This window comes from Halichoerus grypus, chromosome 12, assembly GCF_964656455.1.
Source record: "Halichoerus grypus chromosome 12, mHalGry1.hap1.1, whole genome shotgun sequence".
Lineage (NCBI taxonomy): Eukaryota > Metazoa > Chordata > Mammalia > Carnivora > Phocidae > Halichoerus > Halichoerus grypus.
In genome coordinates, this window is record NC_135723.1 from 106,423,765 (window position 1) to 106,450,379 (window position 26,615).

Genomic DNA, 26,615 nt, shown 5'->3' on the forward strand with positions numbered 1-26,615 from the left:
AAAGGGATGGAGCTTGGGGGTGGTAAGTGGGGGGAAGGGAGTGGACTGAAGAAGCAGATATGGATCATAACAGTACAGACAGCAAGGAAATAGGGAGAAAAAGTCTCTCTCCTTTTGTTAGCCCCCAAATAAATATAACACACTCTAAAATTATCTTTTTAATTGATTGTACCTCCCACTAAATTGTAAACTCCATTTGTTTTAGTTAGTATTGTATTCTCAGAGCCTGTCATAGTTCCTGGGAAATAATAGCTTCTCAACAAACATGTTTTAAATGAGTGGTTGAACACACATGAAGGCTGCCCAAACCACAATGTCCAGATGGAAGTTTGCTATGACAGGCAAAATGAAGCAGGAATTGGTCTTTCACAATTTCTCACGTTCTCTTTCAATTGGGTCTTTCCATAAAGAGGTGCAGGACTGGGGCAAATAACATTATGGAAATACAATTAAAATAAGAATGGGGAACCCTCGTGCACTGTTGGTGAGAATGCAAACTGGTGCAGCCGCTCTGGAGAACAGTATGGAGGGTCCTCAAAAACTTACAAATAGAACTACCCTATGACCCAGCAATCACACTACTGGGTATTTACCCCCAAAATACAAAAACACTAATTCAAAGGGATACACGCCTTTCTGTGTTTATAGCAGCATTATTTACAATAGTCAAATTATGGAAGCAGCCCAAGTGTCTATTGATTGATGAATGGATAAAGAAGATGTGGTATATATATATACAATGGAATATTACCCAGCCATAAAAAGGATGAAATCTTGCCATTTGCAACAACATGGATGGAGCTAGAGGGTATTGTGTTGAGTGAAATAAGTCAACCAGAGAAAGACAAATATCATATGATTTCACTCATATGTGGAATTTAAGAAAAAACACAAACAAGCAAATGGGGAAAAAAGAGAAAGAGAGAGAGAGGCAAACCAAGAAATAGACTATGAACTACAGAGAACAAACTGGTGGTGGCCAGAGGGGAGGTGGGTGGGGGATGGGTGAAAAAGGTGATGGGGATGAAGGAGGACACTTGTCATGATGAGCACCAGGTGTTGTATGGAAGTGATGAATCTGTACATTGTACACCTGATATTAATATTACAATGTATGTTAACTAACTGGAATTTAAATAAAAACCTAAAAAATAAAATAAAGTAAGCTAGGGGATAACTTTGATCTGAGGAGGTGGGCTAGGAGGAATGGAAAGGCGGGAGCTGATGATAAGCAAATGTAAAGAGACCACGGCCTTAGGAAATGAGTGTTGTGTCTTCTCTCCCTAGACCATGGGTTCCTCAAATCACAGCCAGAAGTCCCTATCACATCTGCTGACCTTAACGCCCTCCTTCACCTCTGAGATCACCCCAAGCCAACCAGAGTACTGAATCACATGTCAGTACTGAATCCAAGTCAGCAGGGACTGGAAAGAGCTCTTGGTGTGATGCAGGGAACTCAGAATGCTTTTTCAGTCCAACCAAAACCTTAAAAAGTTTATGTGACTGCTTCTCTGTCTTAGTTAATAAAGTATAATATATCCCAATTTCTGTTTGCTTATTGAGCAAAAAGTAGTTTTATTCACTGAAGAGAATGCTTACAATGCTTTTAGTATAAGAACATTTGTACAAAGCACATACTTCCACTCAGTGTTTCTCAACATTTAAAACTGTGTCCCACTTTGTCAAACACCACAATTTATGAGCTCTCTTAATGCTTTAACTTTCCAAATAAAGAAGATAACTAAAACCAAATCAAAGCAGGAGACAAAGTACCCTATTTCCCCCCAAACATTTTCTTTTACTCATTTGGGAAGTCTCCGCATTATACAATATGACTCCCATAGCAAACCTATAAGGTAAGCTGAAGATACGTTATCATTTCCATGTTTCAGATGAAAGGCAGGAACAAAGGACTTGAACTGACCAAGGATGCACCATCAGGGGCACCTGGGTGGCTCAGTCATTAAGCGTCTGCCTTCGGCTCAGGTCATGATCCCAGGGTCCTGGGATCGAGTCCCACATTGGGCTCCCTGCTCGGCAGGAGGCCTGCTTCTCCCTCTCCCACTCCCCCTGCTTGTGTTCCCTCTCTTGCTGTCTCTCTCTCTCTCTGTCAAATAAATAAATAAAATCTTAAAAAAAAAAAAAAAAAAGAATGCACCATCAGGGCACTACCTGGGAGTGGGACCCAAGTTTATAAATTCCTGGTCCAGCCTACTGTGTTTTTTTTTTTTTTTACATTTGATTATTATTATTATTATTTTTTTTTATTAACATATAATGTATTATTTGTTTCAGGGGTACAGGTCTGTGATTCATCACTCTTAACACAATTCACAGCACTCACCATAGCACATATCCTCCCCGGTGTCCATCACCCAGCCACCCCATCCCTTCCACCCCCCACCACTCCAGCAACCCTCAGTTTGTTTCCTGAGATTGAGTCCTTATGGTTTGTCTCCCTCTCTGGTTTTGTCTTGTTTCATTTTTCCCTCACTTCCACTATGATCCTATGTCTTGTTTCTCAAATTACTCATATCAGTGAGGTCATATGATAATTGTCTTTCTCTGATTGACTTATTTCACTTAGCATAATACCCTCTAGTTCCATCCATGTCATTGCAAATGGCAAGATTTCATCTTTTTGATGGCTGCATAATATTCAATTGTATATATATACCACTTCTTCTTTATCCATTCATCTATTGATGGACATCTTGGCTCTTTCCATAGTTTGGCTATTGTAGGTATTGCTGCTATAAACATTGGGGTGCACATGCCCCTTCAGATCACTATATTTTTATCTTTGGGGTAAATACCCAGGAGTGCAATTGCTGGGTTGTAGGGTAGCTCTATTTTTAACTTTTTGAAGAACCTTCATACTGTTTTCCAGAGTGGCTGCATCAGCTTGCATTCCCACCAACAGTGTAGGAGGGTTTCCTTTTCTCCACATCCTCGCCAACATCTGTCGTTTCCTGACTTGTTAATTTTAGCCATTCTGACTGGTGTGAGGTGGTATCTCATTGAGGTTTTGATTTGGATTTCTCTGATGTCAAGTGATGTTGAACACTTTTTCATGTGTCTGTTTGCCATTTGGATGTCTTCTTTGCAGAAACGTCTGTTCATGTCTTCTGCCCATTTCTTGGTTGGATCATTTGTTCTTTGGGTGTTGAGTTTGGTAAGTTCTTTATAGATTTTGGATACCAGCCCTTTATCTGATATGTCATTTGCAAATATCTTCTCCCATTCTGTCGGTTGTCTTTTGGTTTTTCTTTTTTTTTTTTTTAAGATTTTATTTATTTATTTGACAGAGAGAGACACAGCGAGAGAGGGAACACAAGCAGGGGAAGTGGGAGAGGGAGAAGCAGGCTTCCTGCTGAGCAGGGAGCCCAATGCGGGGCTCGATCCCAGGACCCTGGGATCATGACCTGAGCCGAAGGCAGACGCTTAACGACTGAGCCACCCAGGGGCCCCTGTCTTTTGGTTTTGTTGACTGCTTCCTTTGCTATGTAAAAGCTTTTTATCTTGATGAAGTCCCAATAGTTCATTTTTGCCCTTGCTTCCCTTGCCTTTGGTGATGTTTCCAGGAAGAAGTTGCTGTGGCTGAGGTCGAAGAGGTTGCTGCCTGTGTTCTCCTTTAGGATTTTGATGGACTCCTGTCTCACATTTAGGTCTTTCGTCCATTTTGAATCTATTTTTGTGTGTGGTGTAAGGAAATGGTCCAGTTTCATTCTTCTGCATGTGGCTGTCCAATTTTCCCAACACCATTTGTTGAAGAGACTGTCTTTTTTCCATTGGATATTCTTTCCTGCTTTGTCGAAGATTAGTTGACCATGGAGTTGAGGGTCCATTTCTGGGCTCTCTATTCTGTTCCATTGATCTATGTGTCTGTTTTTGTGCCAGTACCATACTGTCTTGATGATGACAGCTTTGTAATAGAGCTTGAAGTCCGGAATTATGATGCCATCAGCTTAGCTTTTCTTTTCCAACCTTCTTCTGGCTATTCAGAGTCTCTTCTGGTTCCATACAGATTTTAGGATTATTTGTTCCATTTCTTTGAGAAAAGTTGATGGTATTTTGATAGGGATTGCATTAAATGTGTAGATTGCTCTAGGTAGCATAGACATTTTCACAATATTTGTGCTTCCAATCCATGAGCATGGAATGTATTTCCTTTTCTTTCTGTCTTCCTCAATTTCTTTCTTGAGTATTCTATAGTTTTCTGAGTACAGATTCTTTGCCTCTTTGGTTAGATTGATTCCTAGGTATCTTATGGTTTTGGATGCAATTGTAAATGGGATCAACTCCTTAATTTCTCTTTCTCTGTCTCATTATAGAAATGCCACTGATTTCTGTGCGTTGATTTTATATCCTGCCACTTTACTGAATTCCTGTATGAGTTCTAGCAGTTTTGGGGTGGAGTCTTTTGGGTTTTCCACTTAAAGTATCATATCATCTGCAAAGAGTGAGAGTTTGACTTCTTCTTTGCCAATTCGGATGCCTGTTATTTTTGTTGTTGTTGTTGTCTGATTGCTGACTAGGACTTCTAGTACTATGTTGAATAGCAGTGGTGATAGTGGACATCCCTGCTGTGTTCCTGACCTTAGGGGGAAAGCTCCCAGTTTTCCCCCATTAAGAATGATATTTGCTGTGGGTTTTTCATAGATGACATGAACAGATGATATTGAGGTATGTACCCTCTATCCCCACACTTTGAAGAGTTTTAATCAAGGAAGGATGCTGTACTTTGTCAAATGCTTTTTCTGCATCTGTGGAGAGGATCATATGGTTCTTGTTCTTTCTTTTATTAATGTATTGTATCACATTGATTGATTTGTGGATGTTGAACCAACCTTGCAGCCCAGGAATAAATCCCACTTGGTCATGGTGAATAATCCTTTTAATGTACTGTTGGATACTATTGGTATTCTGGTGAGAATTTTTGCATCCATGTTCATCAGGGATATTGGTCTGTAATTCTTTTTAATGGGGTCTTTGGCTTTGGGATCAAGGTAATGCTGGCCTCATAAAATGAGTTTGGAAGTTTTCCTTCCATTTCTATTTTTTAGAACAGTTTCAGAAGAATAGGTATTAATTCTTCTTTAATGTTTTGGTAGAATTCCCCTGGGAAGCCATCTGGCCCTGGGCTCTTGTTTATTGGGAGATTTTTGATGACTGCTTCAATTTCCTTACTGGTTATGGGTCTGTTCAGGTTTTCTATTTCTTCTTTATTTGGGTCCTTTCTCTTTTCTTTTTGATAAGTCTGGCCAGAGATTTATCAATCTTATTAATTCTTTCAAAGAATCAGCTCCTAGTTTCGTTGATCTGTTTTAGTGTTCTTTTGGTTTGTATTTCATTGCTTTCTGCTCTGATCTTTATTATTTCTCTTCTCCTGCTGGGTTTAGGTTTTATTTGCTGTTCTTTCTCCAGCTCCTTTAGGTGTAGGGTTAGGTTGTGTATTTGAGACCTTTCTTGTTTCTTGCCTACTGTGGTTTCTAATTGAAGTTGAATGTTACGGGGTTGAATGAATCCCTCCCACTGAAATTGGGACATCAATACTGAGACACCTCCTAGAAACATCTTTTTACTGTTAAAATAAAAAAAAAATCGTACATTGACTTTTTTCTTACATTCTTTGTTTCTCACAAACTATTCAGGTTAATGAAGGAACATGAGAATTTACATTTTCTACACTGCATAATTAAAAAAACATTCTTTTCAAAAGCGAAGAATTAATCTTTGTGCTCATAGCCAACAATTACGTTAAGTCTAGGAATACGAGAATAAATTACCTTAAAGAAGTAGCCTTTTCTTTCCCAAAACAATGTTTAAGAATACAGAGAAAAGTTTATAAACAAAATTGGTTAAGTAGATCAAGCAGCTGAGACTCCTGACGATGATGGCATACATGGAAAGCAGTCCAAAAACCCTTATAAGGAATTATTTAGGAGTTGAATCATTGTCCCTGTTCCTGAGAGGCAGAGAAGATGGTAGGCCCCCAAATTAGAAGGTATCTCAAAAGAATTTATAGCCTCCTGCTAAATAGCAGAGCCATATTCTCTAACCTCTTGTGGGGATTCTGTCCTGTTTCTGCTGGGTGTGAATTAACTCCCCCTGGGGTTGCTGTAGACTCCAGTTCTCACAGCTGAGTTAGTCCCACCACACAACATCCACAGTCACTGGAGACAAAATGTGAATATGTTGGCTGAGGGGATGGAAAAAGAAGAGGTGGGCAAAAAAAGGGGATGGAAATATGCTGATGATTGAAAAATGTAATGGAATTAAGAGTGGAAGAAAATTTTCCAACCCCAACTGGAACCAGTGTCAGAGAAGAGGAAGTTTTTCTCTTTCAGCTTTTCTACCACTGTGTCTAACTGCATAGTCTCCCAAAGGGATTGTAGAAAGCCCTAATTCATAGAGACATTAGCATTCCCATGAATTATCCCATTGTTTACTGTTGAGTAATAATACAAAAGTGATGGGTAATATTTATTGAGCACTTGTTATCTGCTAGATACTATGCCAGACAGTTTTCCTGCATCACTGATCTCATTTAATTCCTGCAGTAATTACAAGAGGTAGGTATCATTATCCCTACTTTATAGACAGAGAATAAGTAGCATCTCTGGAATTCAGATCCTGGTTTGCCTGACTCCAAAGTTCATTGTTTTCTCTTCACATGTACATTTCTCAAACTGCTGTGCAGGTGGCCAGGAGCAAGTAGGTGATGCACAGGGCCTAGGTGAAGAGGAAGGTCCATCCTCCTTAAGGATTTGGTGGAAACATGTTGAATTTTTGAGCTTTTAAAAAGTTTTGTCAAACAAATTGCATGCAAATTCACAGAAAGTCTTGTCTTTATACATTGCTCCATCATATTTTATCTAGTATGACCTGGAGAATTGAAATTTTATGTGCAGTAATTACAAAATTAACTAATTTATGTTTCTTAGTAAATTCAGTGGTCACTGTGCTAAGAGCATGCTTCTGGGGTGAGAAGGGCTAGTTGCAGGGTTAGTCTACTGAAATAAATGAGCATAAACTGAATTCTTTGGCAAGTCTGGCCAGAATCAAGTGCCTGGTTTTTGAGACATTTAGTTTGTCCTCTTGCAGATGAGTGTGATTTTCCTCTTCTATTAAACATTGGCTCCTCACTAGAACATAACTTCCCTGCAAACAGGGATTTTGTCTGTTCTGTTTCACTACTCTATCACCGGAACATTTCCCAGCATGTAATACACACTCAATAAACACATGTTCAATGAACTAAATGAATTGACATTATACAAAATGTTAACAGTTCAACTTTCTGCCACAGCTGAATTCTGCCAAATGCTTTGTTTATAAACAAAAGATTAGGCCTAATCTCACTTCCCTTTGCAAGGAGTTTTCTGATAACAAAAGACAATATGTTGGAATGGGATCTTTACCATCAGTCTCCATTTATCTTTTACAGTTGAACTTGGCAAAATGGATCAATGTTTGAAGGCAGGAAATTTGAATGTCAGCTTGAAGTTGATGAACATACACAACATAAGGAGCTAAATTCAGAGGAACCAAACAACACAGGGAATGAGGATATAAATATAGATGTAGATGATAGGTGATAGATAGATAGATAGATGATAGATAGATAGATAGATAGATAGATAGATGATAGAACATTATCCTGTAGACTCTCCACAATGAATCTGATAGCCCTCAAAAACCCAATTGTAACTAGTTAGTAAGGTAATGAACAGCAAAAGTAAATCTAAAACTTGTGTGACATATCAACACAGGAAGGTGGGAAAATTACTATTTTTAAAATATAAGCTATTCGACCAGGGTGCTAAGACCATTCGATTGGGAAAGGATAGTCTTCTCAATATATGGCATTGGGAAGACTTAATATTCATATGCAGAAGAAAGAAGTTGGATCCCTACCTCACACAATATAAAAAATTAACTCAGGATGGATCAAAGACTTAAACACAAAAGTTAAAACTATAAAACTCTTAGATGAAAACATAGGGGAAAGATTCATGATGTTGGATTTAACAATGATTTCTTGAATATCAAAGGCGTGAGCAACAAAAGAAAAAAACAAACAAATTAGACTTCATCAAAATTAAAACTTTTGTGCATCAAAGGACACAATCAACAGAGTGAAAAGATAACCCACAAAATAGGAGAAAATATTTGCAAAACAATTTTCTAAAAGGGGATTGATGTCCAGAGTATATAAAGAACTCTTGCAACTCAACAACAAAAACAAACAAACAAAAGATTAAGAAATAGGCAGAGTATTTCAGTAAAAATTTCTCCAGAGAAAATATACAAATATCCAATAAACACAAGAAAAGATGCTCAACATCTCTAGTCTCTAGAGAAATGAAAATCAAAACCACAATGAGATGCTACCTTATACCATTAGAATAGCTACTATCAAAAAAACCTAGAAAATACAAGTGTTGGCAGGGATGTGGAGAAATTCATATTCTGGTGGGAATGTAAAATGATGTAGGTGCTGTGAGAAGTGGTATGGCAATTCCTCAAAAAATTAAACATAGAATTACCATTTGATTCAGCAATTCCACTTCTGGTTGTATAGCCAGAAGAAGTGAAAGTGGGGAAGAGAGCAGGTATTCGTACACACGTGTTCCTAGCAGCACTATTCACAATAGCCAAAAGGTGGAAGCAACTCATGTGTTCATCAATGGATGAAAGAATAGACATGTAAAACATGCATATAATGGAATATTTTTCAGCCTTAAAAAGGAAGGACAATTTCACACCTTGATAAACCTTGAAGACATTATGCTAAATGAAATAAGCCAGTCACAAAAGAATAATTATTGTATGATTCCTCTTACATGTTCCTAGACACCTCAAATTCATAGAGACAGAAATGGTGGATTACAAGGGCTGGGGGAGGGCAATGGGGAGTTTTTTATACAGAGTTTCAGTTGGCAAAACATGAAAAGCATTTGGGTGATGGATAGTAGTGATGGTTGTACAACAATGTGAATGTATTTAATACAACAGAACTGTACACTTGAAAATGGTTAAGATGGTAAATTTTGTGTTAGGTATATTTTACACCCTCCCCTCCCCACACACAAAGGATAAAAACATGAGATCTTACAAGCCACATCAGGTGAAGTTAAGGGTGAGAGTATGAAGCTGAAGAGTTCTCCTCAGAAGAAAAACTGTGTACTAGTTAAGAAAATATTCATAGGACTTTTGGTAATATCAGGTGAGGCTGAGACATAGTGTAAAAGAGAGGTCATGATATAGAGTTACACTGCTCCACACAAGTGAGACAGAAACATGCTGCCTCCGGATGGAAACTTACTCTTATGTAAACCAGAGTTTGGTTTTTGGCTTCCTTCCTTGATCTGTGCCCCTGGAAATAGGTCAAGTTAGGGCCCAAAGATTTAAGAAAGAGGAGTGAGGAGGAGTCTCCAGAGAAGAAGCTGATTCCAGGATATACCTTCATTCCCAGGCACCATTGACAACGTGCTTTTCTGTGTGACAGATCTTTACTGCAGATATTTTAATAACAGAGAGAAATTATTACATAATATAAGAAATAACTGAAATCTGTATTATCAAGATGTTACATTCCTAAGGTGCATGGTTCTACATAACACAAGTTGTCTAGACATGAAACAAAAACAAAACAAAATGGGAATTAAAAAACCCCCACCAATCACAAAAGTGAAAATTGAAATCAGGCAATGTGATGTTCCCAGCTTTGTTTTTCTTTTTCAACATTTCCTTGGTGATTTGGGGTCTTTCCTGATTCCATACAAATTATAGGATTGTTTGTTCCAGCACTTTGAAAAATGCCATTGGTATTTTGATTAAGATGGCATTGAAAGTATAGATTGCTCTGGGTAGCATAGACATTTTAACGTTTATTCTTCCGATCCATGAGCATGGAATGTTTTTCCATCTTTTTGTGTCTTCTTCAATTTCTTTCATGAGTGTTCTGTAGTTTCTAGAGTATAGATCCTTTACCTCTTTGGTTAGGTTTATTCTGAGGTATCTTATGGTTTTGGGTGCTATTGTAAATGGAATCATTTCTCTAATTGCTCTTTCTACAGTTACATTGTTAGTGTATAGGAAAGCAACTAATTTCTGTGCATTGATTTTGTATCCTGCCACATTACTGAATTGCTGTATGAGTTCTAGTAATTTGGGGGTGGAGTCTTTTGGGTTTTCCACCTAAAGTATCATGTCGTCTGCGAAGAGAGAGAGAGAGTTTGACTTCTTCTTTGCCAATTTGAATACCTTTTATTTCTTTTTGTTGTCTGATTGCTGTTGCTAGGATTTCTAGTACTGTGTTGAACAATAGTGGCAAGAGTGGGCATTCTTGACGTGTTCCTGATCTTAAGGGAGAGGCTCTCAGCTTTCCCCATTGAGAATGATATCCACTGTGGGCTTTTCATAGATGGTTTTTATGAAATTGAGGAATGTTCCCTCCATCCCTACACTCTGAAGAGTTTTAATCAGGAAAAGATGTTGTATTTTGTCAAATGCTTTTTCTGCATCAATTGAGAGGACCATATGGTTCTTCTTTCTCCTCTTATTAATGTGTCCTATCACACTGACTGATTTGCAAATGTCGAACCACCCTTGCATCCCAGGGATAAATCCCACCTGGTCATGATGGATAATCCTTTTAATGTACTGTTGGATCCTATTAGCTAGGATCTTGTTGAGAATTTTGGGCAGAAGACATGAACAGAAACTTCTCCAAAGAAGACATACAAATGTCTAACAGACATATGAAAAATGTTCATCATCATTAGCCATCAGGGAAATTCAAATCAAAACCACATTGAGATACAACCTTATACCAGTTAGAATAGCAAAAATTGACAAGGCAAGGAACAACAAATCTTGGAGAGGTTGTGGAGAAAGGGAAATCCTTTTACACTGTTGATGGGAATACAAGTTGGTACAGCCACTTTGGAAAACAGTGTGGAGGTTCCTCAAAAAGTTAAAAATAGAGCTACCCTATGACCCAGCAATTGCACTACTGGGCATTTACTCCAAAGATATGGATGTAGTGAAAAGAAGGGCCACATGCACCCCAATGTTCATAGCAGCAATGTCCGCAATAGCCAAACTGTGGAAGGAGCCGAGATGCCCTTCAACAGATGACTAGATAAAGAAGATGTGGTCCATATATACAATGGAATATCACTCAGCCATCAGAAAGGATGAATACCCAACTTTTACATCAACATGGATGGGACTGGAGGAGATTATGCTAAGTGAAATAATTCAAGAAAGAGAAAATCAATTATCATATGGTTTCACTTATTTGTGGAACATAAGGAATAGCATGGAGGACATTAGAAGGAAGGGAAAAATGAAGGAGGGGGTAAATCAGAGGGAGAGATGAACCATGAGAGAAGACTATGGACTCTGGGAAACAAACTAAGGGTTTTAGAGGGGAGGAGGGTGGGGGCATGGGTTAGCCCGGTGATGGGCACGTATTGCATGGAGCATTGGGTGTTATACACAAACAATGAATCATGGAACACTACATCAAAAACTAATGATGTACTATATGGTGACTAACATAACACAATAAAAAAAAGAAAAAAAGTGAAATTTGATAAACTGAACTTCATCAAAATCAATGATTTCTGCTCATAAAAATGCACTTTTAAGAAAATGAAAAAATAAGCTGCATACTGAAAGAAAGTATTTTCAGTACATATAACTGACAAAGACTCCAAAATATACAAGAAACTTTCATGAATCATTAAGAAAAAGACAGACAACCCAATTAAAAACAGGCAAAAACTTGAGCAGACATTTTCCAAAGATGTATAAATGGCCAATAAGCTCCTGACAACTTACGTGTTGCCATTAGTCGTCAGGGAAAAGTCACATGGAACCCGCAATGAAATATCATTTCACACCCACTAGAATAAGTAATAATTTAACACTACCTAATGTTGAAGAGTAATGAATATCTAGAATTTTGAGTCACTTTTGGAGGAAGGGTAGCAGTTTCTTATAAAGTTAAACAGACTTATCCTATGACTTAGGCATTCCACCCTTGGTACTGAGCAAAGAGATATGAAAACCTGTGTCTACAAAAAGACTTGTATAGACTCTTATACCATTTATTCATGATAGTCCCGAGCTGTAATCAGCTCAAATGTCCATCAACAAAACAATGGATAACCAAAACCTGTGGTATAGTCATATCACAGCAATAATACTCAGCAATAAGAAGGAATGAACTACTAAGAGAGGAAACCCCATGGGTGACTCTCATGGAAACAGTGTACATTTTTACTGTTGTTGTGTTTATGTAGGGGTATACAGCTATCAAAAACTCACTGACTATACCCTATGATCTCTGCATTCTATTGTGTATACCTACAAATCCTAGGAATTCCAATTCTAAACTGTTTAAAAGATACACACTTTAAAGTACAAGGAGAAATATCAATTTAAATTGGAGAATAGGAAAAGATATACCATGCAAATCTAACAGAAAGAAGCCTGGTCCGGCTATGTTAGTATCTGACATAGTAGACTTCAATACAAGGAATATTATAAAATATAAAGACATTTTGCATAATGATAAAAGGGTCAATTTACCAGTAAGACATAAAAATCATGCACCTAATAATTTAGCTTTAAAATTATTTAAAGAAAAATGTTACGGAATTCAAAGGAGAAATACATAAATCCACAATCATACTCTATTAATAATTGATATAGAAGGGTGTAATAAATTTGAACAACACTATTAATCATTTTAACCTAATTAAGTATTGTGCACCTAGCAGCTGTGGGAAACATTCTTCTCAAGTACATGGAATGTTCATAAAGATAGAACATATATTGGGCCATAAAACAAGTCGCGATAAATTTAAAAACATTTGTGACTCAATTTTCTTTTTTTTTGTTGTTGTCTAGCAACCAAAAACATAATACTTAATTCCGAAGGTCAGAGATTTTAAACCAATACCATAAAACAAGCATAAGATCACAAGTGTGGTAAGTCCTATATGAGTAGGACGAGGATTACAATGGGGAGAGAGCTGGTTTAGGTCAGCGACGTAAGCAGACATCCAGAGAATGATAGGCAGAAGGGCACAGTGTGGTAGAGCTCAGAAGAGGTGGATGGATCCTGCAGTACTTTGTTGTTCACATTAGGAAGTTTGAATTTTATCTAATACGCACAGTGGGTGCAGTAGGATGTTAAGCACAGAGGGGGCATGAACTTTCATTTTAAAATTTTGCTCTGGCCACAATATAGAGAAAGGTGATAGGAAAACAAGGAAGAACAGATGTGGTAGAACCCTTAGAAGGGCACCATGGTTTCAAGGGGAGCTGCCTGCCCTCCAGTCCTTCCTGGGGTGGCGGTCTGGTTGGACTGTGCAGATAGGAACAAGAGCCAAAAGAGAACGAGATGGAAAGCATCAGTGCCCCTAAGCGACTGTATTGAGCCAAACTGCCCCATGGCCTGGATGGTCTGCACAGGAGAGATAGACTTCTGTTTTACCTACGTCACTGGACGTGTGGGTGTCAGAGTTGCAGCAGTTGAGGCACCCCAGAGGATGAGACTAATTTGCAATGAGAACAGCACTTATACAGTGATAAAGGGCCTGAGTTCTGTTTTGTTTCTCTCCGTGTTGTTTTGAAATCTTGGGATGTTAAAAGCATAAAGACTGAGTGGAAATGTGAGTGCTAGTGATGTGATGCAATATGCTTTGAAGGGGTAGATGGTCAGGTCAATCCGTCATGTAAAACTTCTGTTCTTACTGCGAAAGTACCAGCAGTAAAGAAAACAAAAATTCTTCTAATCATAATATAAAGTCATTCACTCCCAAGAGCTGTTTTGGAAACATATAACGAATGCCCTGTAAAACTTCCTTTTCTTTTTTTTCAAGGTGGAAGAATGCGGACGAATACCTGAAGCAAATGTGCAGAGGGACAGGAGATGAAGTGCAGGAGCCATGAAGGCCTCTTTCCTAACACTGAATCTCACCAGAAAGGCTGAGCTACTGCACGCTTTGTGGAGCCAAGACAGAGCCTGCTGGCAAAGCCAATGAGCCAAGACAAAGAAAGCGCAGTTGATAAGGAGCCCCTGTCAAATAACATATTTGCAGGAAAATTATAAGTATGACCAGCAGCAGTTTTCCCAAGTAGGACGAAGTTAGCATAAGTCCCTGAAAATTGATAAAGTTGCAGAACCTCTGAACTCAGCTCATCTTCTGGTGTTTGTTAGCTGTGAACTGAATAAAGACTGTGAAGACATTTGGAAACCACAGCATTTTGACAAATTTTTAAAAAGATTTTATTTATTTATTTGAGAGAGAGAATGAGATAGAGAGAGCATGAGAGGGGGGAGGGTCAGAGGGAGAAGCAGACTCCCCGCTGAGAAGGGAGCCCAATGCGGGACTTGATCCTGGGACTCCAGGATCATGACCTGAGCCAAAGGCAGTCGCCTAACCAACTGAGCCACCCAGGCGCCCAGAATTTTGACAAACTGAACCACTGGAGAAGAGATTTTCCAAACTGTGGATGACTTCCTGACAATCACAGTCGCTTGGAGTATTTTTTTTAAAATTTTCTTTTGTATTATCATGTTATGTTAGTCACCATACAGTACATCATTAGTCTTTGATGTAGTGACCACGATTCATTGTTTTCGTATAACACCCAGTGCTCCATGCAGTACATGCCCTCGTTAATACCCATCACTGGGCTAACCCATCCCCCCACCCCCTCCCCTCTAAAACCCTTAGTTTGTTTCTCAGAGTCCATAGTCTCTCATGGTTTGTCTCCCCCTCTGATTCCCCCCCTTCATTTCCCCCTTCCTTCTCCTAATGTCTTCCATGTTATTCCTTATGTTCCACAAATAAGTGAAACCATATGATAATTGATTTTCTCTTTCTTGACTTATTTCACTTAGCATAATCTCCTCCAGTCCCATCCATGTTGATGTAAAAGTTGGGTATTCATCCTTTCTGATGGCTGAATAATATTCCATTGTATATATGGACCACATCTTCTTTATCCATTCATCTATTGAAGGGCATCTCGGCTCCTTCCACAGTTTGGCTGTTGCAGACATTGCTGCTATGAACATTGGGGTGCATATGGCCCTTATTTTCACTACATCTCTGTCTTTCGGGTAAATACCCAGTAGTGCAATTGCTGGGTCATAGGGTAGCTCTATTTTTAACTTTTTGAGGAACCTCCACACTGTTTTCCAAAGTGGCTGTACCAACTTGCATTCCCACCAACAGTGTAAGAAGGTTCCTCTTTCTCCACAACCTCTCCAACATTTATTGTTTCTTGCCTTGTCAATTTTTGCCATTCTAACTAGTGTAAGGTGGTATCTCAATGTGGTTTTCATTTGAATTTCCCTGATGGCTAATGATGATGAACATTTTTTCATGTGTCTGTTAGCTGTTCAGATGTCTTCTTTGGAGAAATGTCTGTTTATGTCTTCTGCCCATTTTTTGGATTGGATTATTTGTTTTTGGGGTGTTGAGTTTGAGAAGTTCTTTATAGATCTTGGAAATCAGCGCTTTGTCTGTAGTGTCATTTGCAAATATCTTCTCTCATTCTGTGGGTTGCCTCTTTCTTTTGTTGACTGTTCCTTTGCTGTGCAGAAGTTTTTTATCTTGATGAAGTCCCAAAAGTTCATTTTTTGTTTGCTTCACTAGCCTTTGGAGATGTATCTTGAAAGAAGTTGCTGTGGCCGATGTCTAAGAGGTTACTGGCTATGTTCTCCTCTAGGACTTTGATGGATTCCTGTCTCACATTGAAGTCTTTCATCCATTTTGAGTTTATCTTTGTGTATGGTGTTAGAGAATGGTCGAGTTTCATTCTTCTGTATATAGCTGTCCAATTTTCCCAGCACCATTTATTGAAGAGACTGTCTTTTTTCCATTGCATCTTTTTTCCTGCTTTGTTGAAGATTATTTGACCATAGGGTTGAGGGTCCATATCTGGGCTCTCTATTCTGTTCCATTGGTCTATATGTCTGTTTTTGTGCCAGTACCATGCTGTCTTGGTGATCACTGCTTTGTAATATAGCTTGAAATCGGGCAACGTGATGCCCCCAGCTTTGTTTTTCTTTTTTAACATTTCTTTGGCGATTCGGGGTCTTTTCTGATTCCACACAAATTTTAGGATTGTTTGTTCCAGCACTTTGAAAAATGTCATTGGAATTTGATAGGGATGGTGTTGGAGGTATAGATTGCTCTGGGTAGCATAGACATTTTAGTGTTTATTCTTCTGATCCATGAGCATGGAATGTTTTTCCATCTTTTTGTGTCTTCTTCAATTTCTTTCATGAGTGTTCTGTAGTTCCTACAGTATAGATCCTTTACCTCTTTGGTTAGGTTTATTCTGAGGTATCTTATGGTTTTTGGTGCTATTGTAAATGGAATCGTTTCTCTAATTGCTCTTTCTACAGTTGCATTGTTAGTATATAAGAAAGCAACTGATTTCTGTGCATTGATTTTGTATCCTGCCACATTACTGAATTGCTGTATGAGATCTAGTAATTTGGGGGTGGAGTCTTTTGGGTTTTCCACCTAAAGTATCATGTCGTCTGCGAAGAGAGAGAGAGAGTTTGACTTCTTCTTTGCCAATTTGAATACCTTTTATTTCTTTTTGTTGTCTGATTGCCAATGCTAGGACTTCTAGTACTATATTGAACAACAGTGGTGAGAGTGGGCATCCTTGATGTGTTCCTGATCTTAAGGGAAAGGCTCTCAGCTTTTCCCCATTGAGGATGATATTTGCTGTGGGTTTTTCATAGATGGATTTTATGAACTTGAGGAATGTTTATTATCCTTACACTCTGAAGAGTTTTATCCTTACACTCTGAAGAGTTTTAATCAGGAAAGGATGTTGTATTTTGTCAAATGCTTTTTCTGCATCGAGAGGACCATATGGTTCTTCTCCCTCCTCTTATTAATGTGTTCTATCACATTGATTGATTTGCAAATGTTGAACCCCCCTTGTATCCTGGAGATAAATCCCACTTGGTCATGGTGGATGATCCTTTTAATGCATTGTTGGATCCTATTAGCTAGGATTTTGTTGAGAATTTTGAAATCCACATTCATCAGGGATATTGGTCTGAAATTCTCCTTTTTGATGGGGTCTTTGCCAGGTTTGGGGATTAAGGTAATGCTGGTCTCATAGAATAAGTCTGGAAGCTTTCCATCTGTTTCTATTTTTTGAAACAGCTTCAGGGGAATAGATATTATTTCTTCTGTGAATGTTTGGTAGAATTCCCCAGGCAATCCATCAGGCCCTGGACTTGTTTTTTGGGAGGTTTTTGATCACTTCTTCAATCTTGTTACTGGTTATTGGCTGATTCAGGTTGTCAATTTCTTCCTGTTTCAGTCTTGGCAGTTTATAGGTTTCTGGGAGGCATCCATTTCTTCCAGGTTGCTTAGTTTATTGGCATATAGTTGTTGATAATAATTTCTATTAATTGTTTTTATTTCCTTGGTGTTAGTCATGATCTCTCCCCTTTCATTCATAATTTTATTAATTTGGGTCCTTTCTCTTTTGGATAAGTTTGGTCAGTCATTTATCAATCTTATTAATTCTTTCAACAGAACCAGCTTCTAGTTTCATTGATCTGATCTACTGTGTTTCTGGTTTCTAATTCATTGATCTCTGCTTTAATCTTAATTATTTCTCTTCTAATGCGTGGCTTAGGCATCGTTTGTTGCTTTTTCTCTAGTTCTTTAAGGTGTAAAGTTAGTTGGTGAATTCAGGATTTTTCTATTTTTTTGAGTGAGGCTTGGATGGCTATGTATTTCCCCCTTAGGACTGCCTTTGCAGTATCCCATAGATTTTGGACCAATGTGTTTTCATTCTCATTGGTTTCCATGAATCATTTAAGTTCTTCTTTGATTTCCTGGTTGACCCAAACATCCTTGAGCAGAGTGGTCTTTAGCTTCCAAGTGTTTGAATTTCTGCCAATTTTTTCTTGTGATCGAGTTCCAGTTTTAAAGCATTGTGGTCTGAGAATATGCAGGGAATAATCTCAATCTTTTGGTGTTGGTTGAGACCTGATTTGTGACCCAGTATGTGGTCTATTCTGCAGAAAGTTCCGTGTGTGCTCAAGAAGAATGAGCATTCTGTTGTTTTAGGGTGGAATGTTCTGTATATATCTATGAGGTCCATCTGGCCCAGTATGTCATTCAAAGCTCTTGTTTCTTTGTTGATTTTCTGCTTAGATGATCTATTTATTGCTGAGAGTGGAGTATTGAGGTCTCCTACAATTAACGTATTGTTAACAATATGACTCTTTATTTTGGTTAACAGTTGGCTTATGTAGATGGCTGCTCCCATGTTGGGGTCATAGATATTTACAATTGTTAGATCTTCTTGTTGGATGACCCTTTAAGAATGATGTAGTGTCCTTCTGTGTCTCTAACTTTAGCTTAAAATCTAATTTGTCTGATATAAGAATTACTACCCCAGCTTTCTTTTGAGGTCCGTTGGCATGGAAGATGGATCTCCATCCCCTCACTTTCAGTCTGGATGTATTTTTCGGTTCAAAATGAGTCTCTTGTAAACAGCATATGGATGAGTCTTGTCTTTTTATCCAATCTGCAACCCTGTGCCATTTTATGGGAGCATTTAGGTCATTCACATTGAGAGTGATTATTGAAAGATATAAATTTATTGTCATCATGTTGCCTGTGAAGACCTTGTTTCTATAGACTGTCTCTGTTAATTTCTGTTCTATATCACTCTTGGGGTCTTTCTCCTTTTATAGAACCCCCCCTTAATATTTCTTGCAGGGCTGGCTTAGTGGTCACATATTCTTTCAGTTTCTGCTGGTCTTGGAAGCTCTGCATTTCTTCATCCATTCTAAATGACAGCCTTGCCAGATAAAGTATTCTTGGCTGTATGTTCTTCTCATTTAGTACCCTGAATATGTCTTTCCAGCCCTTTCTGGCTTGCCAGGTCCCTGTGGATAGGTCTGACATTATTTTGATGTTCCACCCTTTGTACATAAGGAATCTCTTCCCCCTAACTGCCCTTAAGATGGTTTCCTTGATTCTAAGATTTGCAAGTTTTACTATTACATGCTGGGGTGTTGGTCTGTTTTCCTTGATCTTGGGAAGGGTCCTCTCTGCCTCTAAGACACGAATGTTTGTTTCATTCCCCAGATTAGGGAAGTTCTCAGCTATGACTTGCTCAAATATATCTTCTAGATCTCTCTCTCTCCACTCCTTCAGGGATCCCAATAATTCTGACATTGGATCGTTTCATAGTGTCACTTATTTCTCTGATTCTGTTTTCATGGATTTGTTGTTTCTCCCTGGCTTCCTCTTTATCCTTCTTTTCTATCAGTTGGTCTTCTGGATCACAAATTCGTTCTTCTGCCTCATTACCCTAGCTGTTAGATTATCTAGATTAGATTGGATCTCATTGATAGCATTTTTAAGTTCTGCCAGTTCAGCTTTCATTTCCACCCTTAGAGACTCTATGTTGCCATTAATCCATTTCTCCATTCTAGCTATTGTCTTCACAATTGCTACCTTCAATTCCATTTCTGACATCTTGGTTATATCTGTATCCATTTGTAAATCTGTGACAGAAGTCACAGTCTCTGAGTCTTTCCTATTTTGGGGGTTCCTTCTCCTAGTCATTCTGTTGAGGGGTGGTTGAGGGAACGTACAGAGTCCAAATTATTGACCACAACCCAAGCAAGATGCACTTGTTTTCTAGGGACCTTAGGGTTGCTGGCCTCTTGTTCTCCCAGCTTGTCTTCTGGGGGAGGGGCCTGCTGCGCTGTTACTCAGGCAACCCTATTTGGGCAGAGTTGCCCTGCACCCTGTGGGGGTGGGATGGGCTCAGTGAAAACCGGTTTTTGGGGGGCTTTTGTTATCTGGTGGCTTTCCCTGGAGGCTTTCCACGTCTCTTTCAAATGTCAGAGCAGAAGAGATTGGTTCCAACCCTCTGCCTCAGAACAAAGAGACTGCAGCCTGTTCTTCAGTGAGCTCTCCAGGTAACATTTTCTCTGTTTCTGTCTGTGCTACTATAAACTGCAGTGTCCTGGGTTGTGTGCCCCTCAGCTGTACTCCCAGTCTTCACTTCCAGGTCAGGGCACAGGTGCATGTCTCTGCCCTTTGTGCTTCTAAAGCCACCAGCTGCCCCCAGTTCACATGCACAGCCCTGCTGCTCCGGTTTCAGTCTGGTGGACTTCCCTAAAGTTCTTTCCCCACCATTACCAGTCTGCGAGTCTGTGCCCTGTCCCCAGCCTGGGAGGCTTTCATGAACTGGAGGTGCAGGATCTCCATGGCTCTTGCCCCCTTCCATTTATCTTCTGATATCTGCCCACAGAATCACAGCTCCCTGCTTCATACCTCAAAACCAGCTGTCTGCGATATTCTGTTTGTAGAGATCCAGATATGTGTTCTTATATCTCAGGCTGACTTCGTGGGTGTTCAGAGTGGTCTGGTAGATATCCAGCTCAATTCAGGGGACCGGTTTGAATAGGGTCCCCTACTCCTCCAACATCTTTTCCTCCCCTCTGGCTTGGAGTATAACACAGACTGGAAATGAGGCATTGGGAAGACGATGTTCCATGCAGCCGGTCCATCACACTAAAGTCAAATCCACGTGCTGGTATGATTGACACCTGAGAGAAGCAGGGCATTGTCAATCACGTTGAGTACTCCCTCAGCTTTCTGGAGCATGGTGCTGCTGCATTCAGTCTCTATGCAAAAAGGAATCACTTAGGCTTTTCATATGGAAAAGTCCTCAAATCCATTTGTGTGATGAGAAGATTACAAAACATTTCCTAAGAAAACATCCCATCATTGGGATGGTCTGTAAGCTCAGGACCAGCAGAGGATCTTACAAAATCATTGGGATGGTCGGTAAGCTCAGGACCAGCAGAGGATCTTACAAATACATTTACTAATAAGAACAACCTAATGTTATCCTTACAAGTAAAATGTTAATTCCCAGTGTTGTTTAACACTCATATGCAGTCACCTTACTGATATAAAGCCTCATCTTCTTCTTAAAATAACTAATGTCAAGGTGGATATCCTTTCTTACTGACTGAGGTCCATGGTCACTGAGAAATTGATTTTTGGATATGCATTTTTTAAAGCAGTTTACTTTATTACTGTATTTATTATTGCTTGAAATTTTAAAGTTAATATTATTTGGCTTTTAAAATATTTTAAAAAGTAACTCCTATAAAAACAAGTGATACTGCTTTTCCATTGGTATAATTGTCCTAAATTAAAGAAATGAAAACATTTCATTGAATTCTACCTCTGAAGCTAACAGTACAGTATATATTAATTAAATTGAATTTAAATAAAAAATTTTAAAAATTGAAACATTCAAAAATACAGAAAATTACCCAAGATACCTTTTTAAATAAATGTAAGTAAAAAATGAACAATTTTAAAGAAAAATCTTAAGGAACTATTTGTATAGTTATATAGAGGTAAGATAAAAAAATCATAAGGGTAGTGACCAAAGTCTGGGAAAAACTGGCCCATACCAATCACACTAGCATAAAGCATGGACATTTATCTCTAAACTAGAAGACATGTTTTCCAGACCAAATGTATCTTTAGATTGACTCCGCTCAGCAGTAAAATGCTGTGTCCTATTAGGATGAACTATAAAGGGAATCAGTAAATGGTGAGACATCTGAAGAACTTACCCAGAATTGCATAGGAACAGAAATGGAGAGAAAATGTAAGCAAGAGGTTAAGAAGTGTGGAGAGTAGAATGAGAAGATCGCACATGTAGTTAACGGGAATCCTTAAAGAAGAAAATGCAGATAATGGGAATAAGCGGGAAGAGAGGTTGCTAAAAATTCACCAGACTTGATGAATTATCTGAACCACAAACCTTTATAGTTCTTTAAAAAATATTCTTCAACCTGTTCATGGTCTTTTTTGCTTTATTCTAGCTATCTATCTAATTTCTAGAAGTTTGCTTTATTTTTTAGAACTTTTGGTCATTTTTTGACATTTCCTTATTTATTAGTTATATTTCTAAATTCTTCTTTTTATTATTTAAGGCTTTTGAGCATTTTATTTTTTTTATTTTATTTTTTTTAAAGATTTTATTTATTTATTTGTCAGAGAGAGAGACAGAACACAAGCAGGGGGAGAGGCAGGCAGAGGGAGAAGCAGGCTCCCTGCCGAGCAAGGAGCCCGATGTGGGACTTGATCCCAGGACACTGGGATCATGACCCAAGCCAAAGGCAGCTGCTTAACCGACTGAGCCACCCAGGCGTCCCAAGGCTTTTGAGCATTTTAATCAAATATTCTGAAATTGGTAATTCTACTATCTTAGATTTTAGGCCTTTAATTCTGGTCTGTTTTGTTTCTTCTGTCTTTCATTCATAGTATCTTGTTTCCTCATGTATTTGACAGCACTTAGATTCTGGTTGTAGGCCGTATTAGGCAGTAAACTTAGGTTAGTCATTGATCCACTGTGTGCTGCAATTTCCTTTTCAGTAAATCGAGGATAATAATATAGCCACCTTACAGAATTTTTGTGAAGTTTAGAGTTAGTACATAGAAAGCATTTTACAACAATAACTAGCTCTTAATCAGTATTCAATAATATAACTATAATATCTGGTAAGCAGAGAAACTGACCCACACCTAAGCAAATCTAAATAAATCCTAACCTTCTAGGACAGTAATAATGTCTAATTTGGAGGGTTAAAAAAAGAACAGAAATAAAATTACAGACAAAAATAATATGGATGAATTTCCAAGCATCTTCCAGAAGAATATATTTACCATTTAGTTACAAGCTTATCACATGCAAAAATGTATACATGCTTGGTAAAAGTATAAAGAAATAGATGGAAAAGTTATTAATATAAAATTCAAGATGAAGTGTTACCTCTAGTGGGGAGAGAAGAGAAAATGATTAAAGATGTTTACATTAAGGGCCTCCACTGTTTTGGCAATATTAAATTCTTTAAGTTGTGGGAACACATTTATTGTATCACACTACATCATTTGTATGCTTTAATATTTCACAATAAATTTTGAAAGTCATTGACCAATTATTATTATTTGCCTTGCCATTCTCCCTTGATTATAATAAGCCTTATAATTTTTTGGTCAATTTTCACTGGGGCAATTTCTGTGTTCTAACAACATCATATAAAGGGCTTTGGCTTAGCTTTCATAGCTTTGTAACTTGTTGTACATATTACATGTGTGTATGTAATACATATTACAAATATTTCATTTGCATCACTATGGGCTCTAGGATATCAGGAATGTATTTTTTATTGTTATTATCCAATGCTTTTTCAAAAGTATATATATTGAACGCTTTCTATATGCCAGGCATTGGGATAAAGTAGGGAGCAAGACAAGCAAATTTCCTGCTCTAATGGGAGATACAGAAAAGTAAAATGGTTATTTTCATCAAAGCAGCCAGCATGCCCGTGTACTCTAGTGCTCTCCAAAAGTGTTCTGCAAAAACTTAAGAGCATGATTATGATATTATGTCAGGCCAGTAGTTCATCCAGTTCAGCATTTTGTTTTCATTGGTTTCCCCATAAGACAAACCGTAGACAGACAATTAGTCTTATAATATTTGTAAAAGCTAGGTTTGTTGATTAAACACCCTACATTCCTTTACTATTCTACTGGTAATCTATCACTCGTAAATGCATTCAAGTTTTCAGAGTCTGTGTATATTTGGCACATGATTTCTTTTAAAGTAATCTATTTGACAGGTTAACGATCCTCATGTCCTTATTTCCCCTAATGGATCCCTTTCCACCTTGAAGGCATGAGTGGAGAAATGAAAATGAAATCCCCACTTCCCTCCTCCAACCCTCCATTGAGGCTGCTGAGCTGTGATAGCTTCTCCAGAGAAACATTTGCACAGCTGGGCTGCTCACATTGGTCCCCAAACGAAGCTGTGTCCTGGACACTGGGCAACAATTTGTCTCCGTTCTCTCTCCACGCTGCAGAAATTCTCACAGGGTGGGTTCCAGACCGGCAGCAGCACCAGCATCACTTGGGAACTTCTAGAAATTAACCTTGTTGGGCCCCACCCCAGACCTACTGAATCAGAAGCTCAAAGAGTGTTTTCCTGACAATTTCATTTTAACATGTCTTCAGGAAATTCTGAGGCACACTCAAGTTTGAGAACTGCAGAGTGGTAACCTTTTCTGGAAAAAAAAAAGGAGGCACTGATGGTTAGTGGAGAGTTTTCATCCTGGCATCAGGAATTAGGTCTGGGTACAGTGATGAATAGTGGTGATCCCCAAAGGAGTTGGTCAAGGTAACAGAAACGAGGCAGGAAGATGTCTAGGTGCGCAGTGACTCTTCAGTTACTTGGTAATATTTTATTAACCTAACTTCATGTGTGGTCACCTGTTTGCTCTTATCTTCATCTTTATACTGTTTTCTATGTCTTACAAATACCATTATATAATGTGTTATGTGCCAGTGCATTCATCCTGGCCCCTTGTTTTGCCTGATGGTTTTCTGCATGGAGGGTGCTGTTCTGTTTCTTCTGTCTGTTGACTCAAATGTGCTAGTTCCCCTGGGCCCCCAGAGAACTCCTCTAGTTGTTATTGCCAGGGGACACATCCCTCATCCCTGTTTAACCCTTTAATTAAGTTTTAAACTCCTTTAAAATGTTCTTTTCAAATCTAATTTAACTAAAATTGTCTGCTATGAGGTCATGCGCCATATAGCATTTACCCACAGAAGACTTCATTAAGAGCAACATTTGAGAATGGATGTAATCAAAACTCTATTTTGATGTCTGGTACTGATAAAAAACACACATACACACACTACGAACTCTCCTAGAAAGAAAGCAAAGTGTCCTGAGACTGTCAGGACCAACCCCATGTCCTGAGCCAAAGGCTACGTTTTGTATGCAGCAGGGAGTACTTGACCTCTGCCCTCAGTGGGACTTGGGACAAAAGTTGACTCTGGCCTTGGAGAATTTAAAGAACTCAAGGGTATTCTTTAGTTGACTCAGAACCAAGCCAAGGAATCTTTACAACTAGTCCTGTTTAGACCTTGTCTGGTGCTAGCAGTCTTGCTCCTGGGATCAAATCTTCACCTCTGTGGAAGCTGACTGGGTCTAAGCCTCTGACCTGGGTCCTGAGTCACATCTTTCGGACCTCCTTGGCTTCCCCACCAGGAGGTTCAGCCCTGCCTCATCTCAGTGACTATCCTCCTGCTATGTGTACCTGGAACTCTCTGAGGCCTTCTGCCAACATTTATCTCTATTTACCTTCCTACTGAAACACCTAGGTTCCTGATTACCTCTCTGCTTCTCCTGACAGGACCTCCCCCTATCACTTGTGAGAGGCATCACCACACCCTGATTCCATCTCCACAGGAGCCTCTGGTTCCTGTTTCCTAACTCTTCACACTTGGATGCAGTTCATTTCTAATTCCTGGTAAGGTCTAGGTTTATGAGGCTACACTGGGTGCACATATCTCTGTAAGCCTTATGAAGAGTTGAGCTTCACAGGCCATTGAGCTTTCTAGAGTCGACATGTGATTCCTCTTGTCCAGCTCCATAAAGAGGCAATGGAAGATCTGTCCCAACCAGGACAAGGTCATTCGAAGATAGCCAGGCAGGGCCTGGTGGCCTTTTGTCCATATGGGAAATAAGAACTGCATAGGGAGGGCAAAAGGGTGCAGTAAGGGCAGCTGTGCCCAGTCGGGAAGCTGGACCTGAAAGTTGGGCTTCCTGGGAATATGTCAGGCCTGCTACATGAAAACATTCCTCTCAATGTTCATGTGTAACAGCTAAGTAGGTACTCTGTAATCATTGGTGGTTTACAGTTATGTAGTATTTTACACCCTAAATATTTAGGATTACTCAAGACAGAATAATCGTTTATAATTAGACATATTATGGGACCTTCTGTTAGAAAGTTTTGAAGAAATAGAAATACCTGGGGAGATTCAGAGTGGGCAAGACCCAGAGTACTGGGCTGTTTACAACTTTACAGTGGGCCCCCCAGACTCCCTCTTCAGCTTTTTTTAACTTAATAAATTTGACATGTTACAATTTGTAAATTTATGGTGTTTTGCTTGTTACTTTAATATATTTATACATGGTAATATGATTGCCATTGAAGCAGTATTTATCACATTGTATAATTATAGTATAGTATTACTGACTATATCATTATACTGTGCATTGGATCTCTGTGGCTTACTTACTACTCTTTACAAGTTTGTACCCACCCACCTATCTCCCCCACTCCCCATCCTCTGGTAGCTACCATTTTACTCTCCATTTTTTTGAAGCAGTTTTAACTTTTTTTAGATTCCACATATAAGTGACATCATACAGTACCTGTCTTTCTCTGCCTGACATGGCTCACTTAGCATAACGTGCTCAAGGTCTATCCAAGTTGTTGTGAAGGGCAGGATATCTTCTCTTCTCGTGGCTGAATAATATTCCACTGTGTATATGTACCACATCTTTTTTATCCATCTATCCCTTAGTGGGCATTTGGGTTGTCTCCATATTTTGGCTATTGTGAATAATGCTGCAATAAACACAGGGGTTCATAGATCTTTTCAAAATTCTGTTTTCATTTCCTTTGGGCATATGCC

General features: G+C 38.8%; 1 long non-coding RNA gene across 1 annotated transcript in view; it reads left to right on the forward strand.

The window, feature by feature from the left end:
• LOC118524219 (uncharacterized) overlaps positions 1–14,282 on the forward strand; it is a 29,638-nt gene extending 15,356 nt beyond the window's left edge. The window contains exon 2 of the long non-coding RNA XR_004911514.2: positions 13,908–14,282. This is a non-coding gene — a long non-coding RNA (uncharacterized LOC118524219). The remainder of the gene's footprint in view (positions 1–13,907) is intronic.
• The last annotated feature ends 12,333 nt before the right edge of the window (positions 14,283–26,615 follow it).